Here is a 10,290-nt window from a genome sequence, read left to right as displayed (position 1 = left end):
CAAGATATAGATATATTTTTGGAGAACCCAAAATTACTTTAAGCATTCAACATATGAAGGCAACATTTCAAAAAAATAAATGATTGGGCTGAATAATTTTTTTTAAAATTAACTTAGCGACTATTAAAGTAAATCCAAGAATTTTTGCGTGGAAATATGGTGGTATATGTATTTGCTTTAGAATCTGTTCTTATATTTAAGATTGTTTCGTAATTACGGATAAAATACATCAAAATTATATTCATGGACATGTTAAACTAAAAATAAATCCCTCTTTAATCATACTATATAATATACCATTTAGCCGACTTAACTCTTCTCAACACACACATAAAACTTAATCTAGGAAATTGCACCAGATTTTCGAAAAATTCTGGTTATTTGTATATAATATAGAAATTAATCTTAATTTTTTTTTATTCAGATCTAAAATATCCTCAAAAAATACCCATTCACTATTATTTAATCTATAACAATCATTTTGTCCGTTATTTATAGCGCTATTTAACCAATCGACCATAAAAAAATCCAATAACTTTATATTAAAAGACCATCGCTAATAAAATTATATTGGAATCCCACTAGCTAATTAAGGTGTTAGGGATGTAAAAAGGAGTATAAAAATACACAAATATTTTATGATTATAAAAAAACACTTGAAAAAATAAGTCTTGATAGATAAAAATTGCACAATATTATGATACTAAGCTAAAAATTTCCATAAAGCAATGTTAAATTTTGCTCGGTAAAAATTTTATAAGTTAAATCTAATTTGCCCGAAATTTTTCCATTTGAAACATATACGCTAGGAAGAATAAATGTCTTTATTTCCATCAGTAATCAGCTCTATAATAACCAAAGAATTATATTTCAGAATAGTTGATTAGGAAATACATGTGAGGAATGGTAAATGTTTATTATTTTTAATGTGCTGTATAATATTTTAAGAATTCATTTCACAATAGTTTGTTCAGAAAACATCTATGGAAAAAAATAAATGTTTATTCTTTGCTTCTTAAAAGCTCTACATTTTGCTAAGAATTGAATTTTACAATAGTTAAGTATTTTTATATATAGACCAAAAAAATTTATAAAGACATATGATGATTTAATCTAGAAATTTTTTTTAATAAATAAATCCATTTAAAACTTCTATCTTGTATTTCTAATCGGGATTCTAAAGCTTTTCCTTAAGTAGTAAATTATGAAAAATATTTTTGATATAATTATTCCTGAAAATATATAATATATCGATTCTAAAGGTAATTCTTGGGATATTAATGGTATAGAAAAGGGAATTTGATAGTTTGAATGATATGATTCCATCAGTACGTTCCGAAACTCATTGTTTTCTCCAAAAATTTCCTTTATAAACAATTTATATATTGAATAATGAATAAAAACTCTCCAATACACCATAGAAAAAGTCACATATCCATAACATTTAAGCATAAGATGAAATATAAAATCTTTTCTATCAATTCTTGAATAGTATTCAGGATATATCAAACAATGAGCAGGGAAAAACATGGTAAAAAACATAATAACAATTAAACCCATGTAAAATCGAATCGGATAAATTGATATGGACATGAAAACTCCAAGCGTTATCATTATTATTGGCATAAAAAGGACAAAAAGTAAAATCAATAGTGGCATTTTAAAGGATACACCCCAAGCGAAACTCATTACAAAGAAAGCAATAAATGATGGGAAAAAAACTAGCCAATTGACAATATAAATATAGATTATATATGATAATGGCGCATAAAAAAAATTCTCGCGATCGATATCTATCTGCTCTTTCCATCGTTTATTAAAGATTGTAACCATGAAAAATAAAGAAGCCCCAAACAGAAAAAAGACAGCGCTTGTAAAACATACAACACGGTTGAAAATTATATAGTTCATACAAAATTCTCTATTAATATTGAGTAATGTGGGGTAACTTTTCAATATGAGGCTATACAGGGATCCATTTATTTTCGTTTTTGAAATCAAAATTGTGCCGAATACGGGCATTGCAACATATAAATATAGCCAAAATAAAATTTTATAGTACCAGGCTCTATATTCTATCACAAAAAAACGCTCCAAAAGAGTTTTAATATCATTAAAACTACAAAAAGATTCATGTTTGATTTCGTTTGTTTCGACGTTATTATATTCTAAAACATTCAACACATGATAATCAGATACTTCAAATAAGTCATAAAAATCCTTCACCTTTTTATCGATTTTTTTTGATGGATCTTGCACATTTTGGTATGATGCTATTTTATCGCCTGTGTGAAAGTAGTAAATCTTATTTGAAATTAGACTCTTCATATCGCCTAATAACAAGGTTTGTTCATCCCTTATCCATAAATATTTATCTAGTATATGTATTTCAGTCATAATAATTATATCTAATGCCAATATTATTATTTTACCATCTCTTTGAGAAATATTTTGCAAAGCTAATACGAAATCTAGTCTTGTAATATAATCAATCCAAGGTTGAACTGGAAGATCAATAAATAAAATATTTTTCTCCTTCACTAGTTCTATACAACATAATAACCCCAAAAAATTGCCTTTTGTGATTTTTTTAATATATGTATTTTCAACATCCTTTAGATTAAAATCAGTGATTGTCCTGTCTACCAATTCATTAATATAATGTTTATTGTGTTTTTTTAAAGAAAATTTTGCTGTATGATAGATGGCTTCACGGACTGTCTGGGATTTCATTAGTTCTGTAGTTAAATATAAACACGAAGAGTTTAAGAAGAGATCACTGTAATTAACAATGTTTCTATCTACTATTGAATTGACAAGAGAAGGATTATGTATTATTTTCTGCATAAGTTTGCTGCTTTTGAACCCGCATTTCGAATATATACCCATAATACAGCCTTTCATAAAAAATAATTGGGGGCTTTAAAATTTTCTGATTTTATAATTACACTTAACATTCCTTTTTCGCAAAATGATCTAATTAATTTGGGTATTGTATAATTTACTAAAACTAATATTAAAAAATATATAACAACCAATTATTTTTTGCGCTGAAATATGTATTATCCATAAAGTTCGATAATTAACCAAATATTTTTCTATGCAATACTTATGCTAAGTAATTACAATGTTGTATCATTCGAATAATTAGATGCAGTATTTATGCAAATAAAGCAGGCTAGAAAAGAGATACCCCTTATCTAAATATATTATTGGAAAATATTACTGTTTTCTAAATAATAATTCGAAAAAAAGATTACATTAAAAATGAAATTCATATATTATTAATTCCTCAATATTATTTATTTAGTATTAGTGAGCTATATAATTCTTCACTTTATTTATTTTTTTCGTAAAATCTTCTATTTCTCTATAATAGTAGATTTAAACATGCTTCTTTCAATCTAATCATCTTTACAACTTTAAGGCTGTATTTTACCCCCTCAATTTTATTAATCCGCACGATATGCCTCTCTATTTTTTAAAAATATGCTTCTGCTTTCGTTGTCATATTCAGCTAATTATATACTACTTGTAGTATTTTATGTCTATTACATTCTATTTTAGGATGTAATTTAATGACTTTAAACATATACTTCTTAGTGTTAGTTTTATGTGATTTTACTAGAATACGCCATTTATCAGAAGAAAATCTATGTAAAGACAGGCCAGTGTTATTTTAAAAAAATATTTTATGGTCTTTATATATATAGAATTGCACACGTTTCCTTTTTTTCTTTAAATAAAAATTTTCAAATACATTTAATTGTGTATAACTGACTTTTTAACATAAATAAACTAAAAATACTGGGCCAAGAACAGCATTATATAATGAAATTAAAAAAAACAGGCAAAAAAATATATATAAGTTTTTAGTTGGGTATATTGCGCATGAAAATTTTTTGGAAAAACATTACAAACTCAATTTTTGTTTGCTTTCGTATTTTTAGTTTAGCTATTTTTCTATATTTTGATTTTTTGGGTACACTGTATCACATTTTACAACAATGATAACTAATAAGTGCACAAATACCGATATAAGATTAATAAATAAATGCATAACTTCACATTCACACAAAACATTTATAATCTATAAATATTACACAATCAAAGGCATAAAGTATTTGGAATATTGGCGTCTATGGGTGTGTTGCAAACAAATATTGGGTTTTTAGCGCCCAAAATTGTTTTTTAAATTTTTAAAAGCTGTTTACTAATTCAAAATGTACTTATAAGGTTTTTTGGTATATTCACCATTTTATTTTACATATAAGCTATATCTTTACATTTATTCACATCATATTGAGAAAGAAGAAATTCAATTTTATAAAAATACAAATTGGGCTTTAAATTAGAATTTATTAAAATTCTTACTAGACTCCGTCTCATCCAATTCTAATTCAAATTGGATTCATCGAACCATATATTTTTATTCGGCATTTTTGTTTTACTGGCAATTAATTTTATGTAATTATTTATAGTATTTTTTTAAATAACACATTTGAAAGTCAAAAACCTTAGAATTATAATTCTACTGGATAAATGACTTAAAAAACTATATTATCGATAATTTTGCAACTACGAAAACTCAATGTGAAATTATAAGAACAAAAAAATACAAAATTATATTCAATCAACAGCAAAAATTGTAGATATTTAAGTTAAATTTTTTAATATTTACCAATATACACTGGTGAACACATGAAAAAGAGAAAATTTTAAAGCTAAAACTTATGAATCAAAGGAATTATTAGAAAAGCGATTTATTGTGTTATCTTTATATATATGCATTTATCAAGTTTTGATTTCTATAAATAGTCTAAATGGATAAAATCATGGAATTATATAAAAAAACCATAGATTTATTCAACTTTACAAATTAATTCTGAAAGCGTGTAAGCAGAGCCTACATTCGAAGGATTAATCTTTTATTATATGCAAATTACCCCTTGAAATCAATTTGAATTTTTGATCTGAAGAAAGGTATTCGCACCGTGCGCATTTTGGATGAAAATAGCTGGTTTTATACAGATTAAATTCCGAATTCAATATGCTAAATATCAAAGGTATTTCTTTTAAAGGAATATTAATCGTAAAAATTTGATCTTTAATATTAATATGGGTATAGTATGGCTTAAAAAACAGAAATTTCTTTGATTTAATGCTATATTAGATTCATTTTTTAAAAAATATTATGGATTTTGGATTATTTAAAAATGATTTGTTTGCTTATAGTTTATTTTTGTAGAAATATGTATAAATTAAAATAAATCTTTCAAAAAAATTAAAGTCTTTAATAAGTATCAGTTTATTAAGTAGAAATTATATATTTTAATTATGCTACATATTTAAGGTGTATTTTTTCACTTTTCTATGATGATTTCCAAAATTTAACATAAATCGATAAGCTTTGATAAAAATTTGTCTGAACAATAAGGATTTAGAATATCCAAAGAAAATTTTAAAAAATTAATGATTATCGCGCAAAAAAAATTGATGGTAGTTTTAGAGGAATTATTTATTTTCTTATAACTATTTTCCTATTTTTATCGTGTTTTTATGACATTATTGATCGCATGTAATTACTTTTTGGCTTATAAGCTAAACAAAAAATTATTCGAAAACCGTATTAGCTTATGCGAATTTTTGTAAATATACAGCAAGATCTAAATCCATTTAAAGAAAGTAACAGATAAATGATCGTTTAATATTTTTGAAAAATATAAACACAACGTTCACTTCATCTTTTGCATAAGATTAAAAAAATAGGCAAAATTTTTTGTAAATTCAAATTCTTGTTATCGTGATCTAGAAAATCCCAATCCTTTTTATATTTTTTTTTAGGAAATAAGCATGTCTTAATTTATCCATGATTTTGTTTCAATAAACACTACGTAGAGCCCTAGGAACTTAGTTTTGATGGTTAAATTTTGTATTATTATATCTAAAAATCTATTTTTAAATACAATAAAATTAAATATTTACGATGTATTTATTTGAATCTGTTATTGAGATATAATTTACATTTTAAATTTTAAATTACCATTGAAAGTTTATATAAATATGATAATTGCACAAGATTTAATGTATGTGATCAATTTAACTAGGTAAACAACCTTTTATTTTATTTACATTTTACATATTTGCTTTTTATAGCTTTCTACATAAAAATGTTCGAATCGAATGCTAAGATAAAAAATTAAAAAAGTAAAAAGTTATATGGTTTTTATAGGCGTTAAAAAATCATATGAGCTAAATATCAGACATGCATGTAGGCGTTTCTAAGAAAAATTTAATTCGTTATTAATACAATTATATGTATGGATCTAAGACGTCATAAAGTATATTTTACAGCGAAAAGATCCTTTTCTATAAACTATGAGATCTAAATGTCAATCTTTTTTCCATTTTTGAAGGAATATTTGATTCTATAGGCACATTATTAAGCGCTAAATCTTGCAATACACAAGAAAGTTCACTATTTTAATTCACGAACATTATTAATATGAGTTTTGTAATTTTTTTTAGCAATTAAAGTTCATGTATTCTTTTTTCATTAATTTGACTGATTACGCATGAATTTTAGTGGATAGAAAAAATGCCTTTGTAATATCTAAAAGCTATAATGGCTTTCAGGGACCAGCGAAAATTATATTATAAAAGTATACAAGACTCAAGTATGCACGATATATAATAAATTATGCATAAACAGCTGTTATGGCATATTTTTTCGGAGGTTTTAGGCATAGTTATAGAATTTCAAAATATAATCGGATTCATTCTATAAACTTTTAACAAATTTTGTTAAAATGTTTAGAAACACATCACAATCACTGATATTTTCTTTATCACTTATCTATATTTTGTATATAATTGTAAAAATTAATTCATTTGGTCTAAAAATATTGATCTTGTAAGCGTAACTCATTAGACCAATATGCGTTTCTGTCTCAATTTCTATCAAATAAATTTTATATAAAACCAAAATAAACAACTATGGGGCTACATTCATCCGAAAGTGTATTATTACGAAAACATAGTTTATTTAATAACAAACAACGCAATGATTTATAAAAAAAAATTGTGACAAACCGCGAGAAAAAAACAGCTATAATTCCATCATTACATTATAAATCACGCGTATATTTCGATTTTTTTTGCAAAACAGGTGCATCATATATATTGAATAGTTTTATAAAGTATTTTTAAATAAAATAGGCACCATTGACATTTAGTTAATAATATCAGCCTGTGACTCAAAAAAAACATACTATTTCGAAGATAATAATCGTCAATTTTTTTTTAAAAAGATGTTTAAATATAGATGATGCATTGTTTTGATTAAATAAACCAAACTACGAGGTTGATATTCTTTTTTTCTGATAATGTATACTGAACTATCGAAACCAGCTTATTTTATTTAGTATTACAATATATTTAATTTTAAATTTTATTCCATGAAGCTTAAGAACAATATAAAGAGCACACCATATACTATTAGATTAAAAGAAATATTTGGATTTATGTTTGTTACGAAAGAGTGTTGCTGAATTAATATTAAAATCGCAAATATGGCTAATTAGATTGAATAATTTGGAGCCATCCATCATAATTGGCAAAAATTTCATGATAATTTATCTTTGTTTTAGAACACTGATTTGAGCATATTCTGTACTTATGAGGGGAAGATCTGAAAACATGTTGCAAAAAACACAAAAAAATTTTTTATGAAAATGGCTTGCTGAATTGCCAAATAAAGTGCTAAAATTTCGATGCAAGAATATATTTAATTAACAAATATGCACCACGGATAGAAAAATTACCCCTAAAACCAAAAACAAAATAAATCAAAAAAATTCACTATAAATCAGTAAATAGTATAAATCTCTAAATCCAAGCTAAAAAGTAATATCAAACAAACATTTATCATGATTTTAAGCAGCACCTGACTTTTACACCTTTGATTAGTGGAGTGTTACTTGAATATCATAAAAATATTGGCTTTTAATATGATTAACTATATTATAATTCGTTTCTTATCGTTTTTATTCCCCTTGAACTTTATTTTACAGCATTTATACTTTTAAATGGCAAAATGGTGGTAATTATATAATGAAGACGGTGGTATAATGCTTGAATTTGGAAGTTTTATGTTTTATAAAGTAAAATTATTACTTTTATGTGCTTTTCTATATCGAGCCACCATAAAATAATAATTCATCTTGAAAAATTCTTTTGATTAGATGAAAATTATTAAGAAAAAATAATTTTAGTGTTATTTACAAATTGCATTCCTAGTAAAAAAAATATATAAGAGCAAAAACATTTGATTTTATTGTAAAAACATTAACTCAATACTTTAAATCTAACTCCTTTCAGTTGATATGCCATATGAAAATCATAAATAATCTTTGTACTAACTACCCCAAATACATAAAATATATTATTGATAGATATATGTATTAATTAACGACTATCTCCTTGGAACCAGATAAATATTGTGATAAAACTTCATAAGGCGATTAAAATATTAAGATAAACAGCCAGGTGTTTCTTATATTAGCACCTTATAAATAAAAAAACCAAACAAAACCTTTCAATACATCATATTTGATATTAGAAGCGTAAAGATCCATATCAAAATATTTTTACTTCAGAATCTCCTATCAGTGTTAAAATTCATTTAAAACAAAAAAACAATATATTGACCCACATAAATATATTAAAAACTTATATTCTATATTCGACAGGGTTAATATAGAAAAAAGCTACATTGGTATTTGTGATCGGTGATAAAAAGAATATTTGATCTAGTTTAAATGCTCGAAATACAGAAAAGAAATCTAACAGATGAAAACTGGGACCACTAAATGAGCATAATTTGTAAAAATATGGTGAATAGAGCGTGAAGTATGAATATTACCAGTGTATATAGAAAATCCACTAGCTCTACATTCATCTGTTTGTTACAAATGAAATAGTTCCTAATATCTATGTATAATATTTTGCCCATGTAAAAAAAACATCTAAATTATTATGAAAAAACCTTTTTCAAGTTCTAAAAAAGCATAAGAAAATAAAAGCTCTGATATTCTAAAAAATACATTTCGAGTTGTGATGAATAGTTCACACAGCTAATTACGACAAAAGAAGTTATTTGTAAAATTAAAATGAAAATAAAAGACAAGCACAACTTTTTTTTCTTTTCTTAATATTAAAAAACTATAACTCAAGAATTTATAAAAAAACATGAAGAAATCTTATATAATCCTATCTTATATATAAAAAACCATGATTTTTTACAGCTCTTTGACGTGTTTTTCAAAAATTTATCGACAGAATTCTGTGTTATTCATTAGTTAGAAGTTTCTTGCCTCGTGATAAATGAATTTGAAAATTCCTAAAACCTTTAATTCAAGTAAGATTCACAAAATAGTATCTTAAAATAATTAGAATAAGATCAATATTTTATTATATATTTTTTAATATTTTTAATTTATAGAAATACATCAAAAATCTGAAAAACCTTTATTTTCTATCCAGAATTCCTAAAAATATCTTCTTAATTTACTTTATAGATATTTATTTTAATTCACGCGGAAATTTTCAGTAGAACTCGTAGTCTAGTTTTTTACAAAATCTTGTTTTGACAAAAAAAACCAGTTAACTTTAACTATTTCAATAGAAAATTAAATTATAACCATACATTATTTATACAAATCTTATATAGATATCAATTTGGTCTATTCGAGTTCAAGATCAAGTATATTTAGACCAATAATTTAAAAATACACATAGCATTTATATGATATCCAGGACAGCATAGCTTATAATATCAATGAATTTTAGACTTTCGGTGATATATTTCTTCGTTTTTTTACAAACGATATTTTATCGGATCATTCTTTAATTTTGATTATTTTCTCATCTATAATTGCATTAAAAAATACTAGTTTATAGATATGTGTGGTGATATGGTTGAGTGGTTTACAAGTCGGACCCCAGTGCGAGGGGTCGCAGGTTTCACTTCCACCCACCCCACTAATTTCCGAAACGAATTTACTCTAAATAAAAATACCCAAGGGGGCGGCCATTGAAAAATAAAAGATAAACCATAAATCCATGAGAAATAGGTGGTTTCTGTGTAAGCCGTTGAACTGTTCCTTTAGAATGAAAAAGATCATACACTGTTCAGCAAGGATATAGGTAAGTCTGGTTGTAGCTTGTAACTCTTAGTGATGAACAGTATACAAAATCTTATTCTTATCAAATAATGACGACCGTCTCTGT

The sequence above is a fragment of the Rhyacophila brunnea genome, unplaced genomic scaffold, assembly GCF_057557595.1.
Source record: "Rhyacophila brunnea isolate RB1 unplaced genomic scaffold, BYU_Rbru_1.0 scaffold_79, whole genome shotgun sequence".
NCBI classification, from domain to species: Eukaryota; Metazoa; Arthropoda; class Insecta; order Trichoptera; family Rhyacophilidae; genus Rhyacophila; species Rhyacophila brunnea.
Note: the sequence above shows the minus strand (reverse complement) of the source record.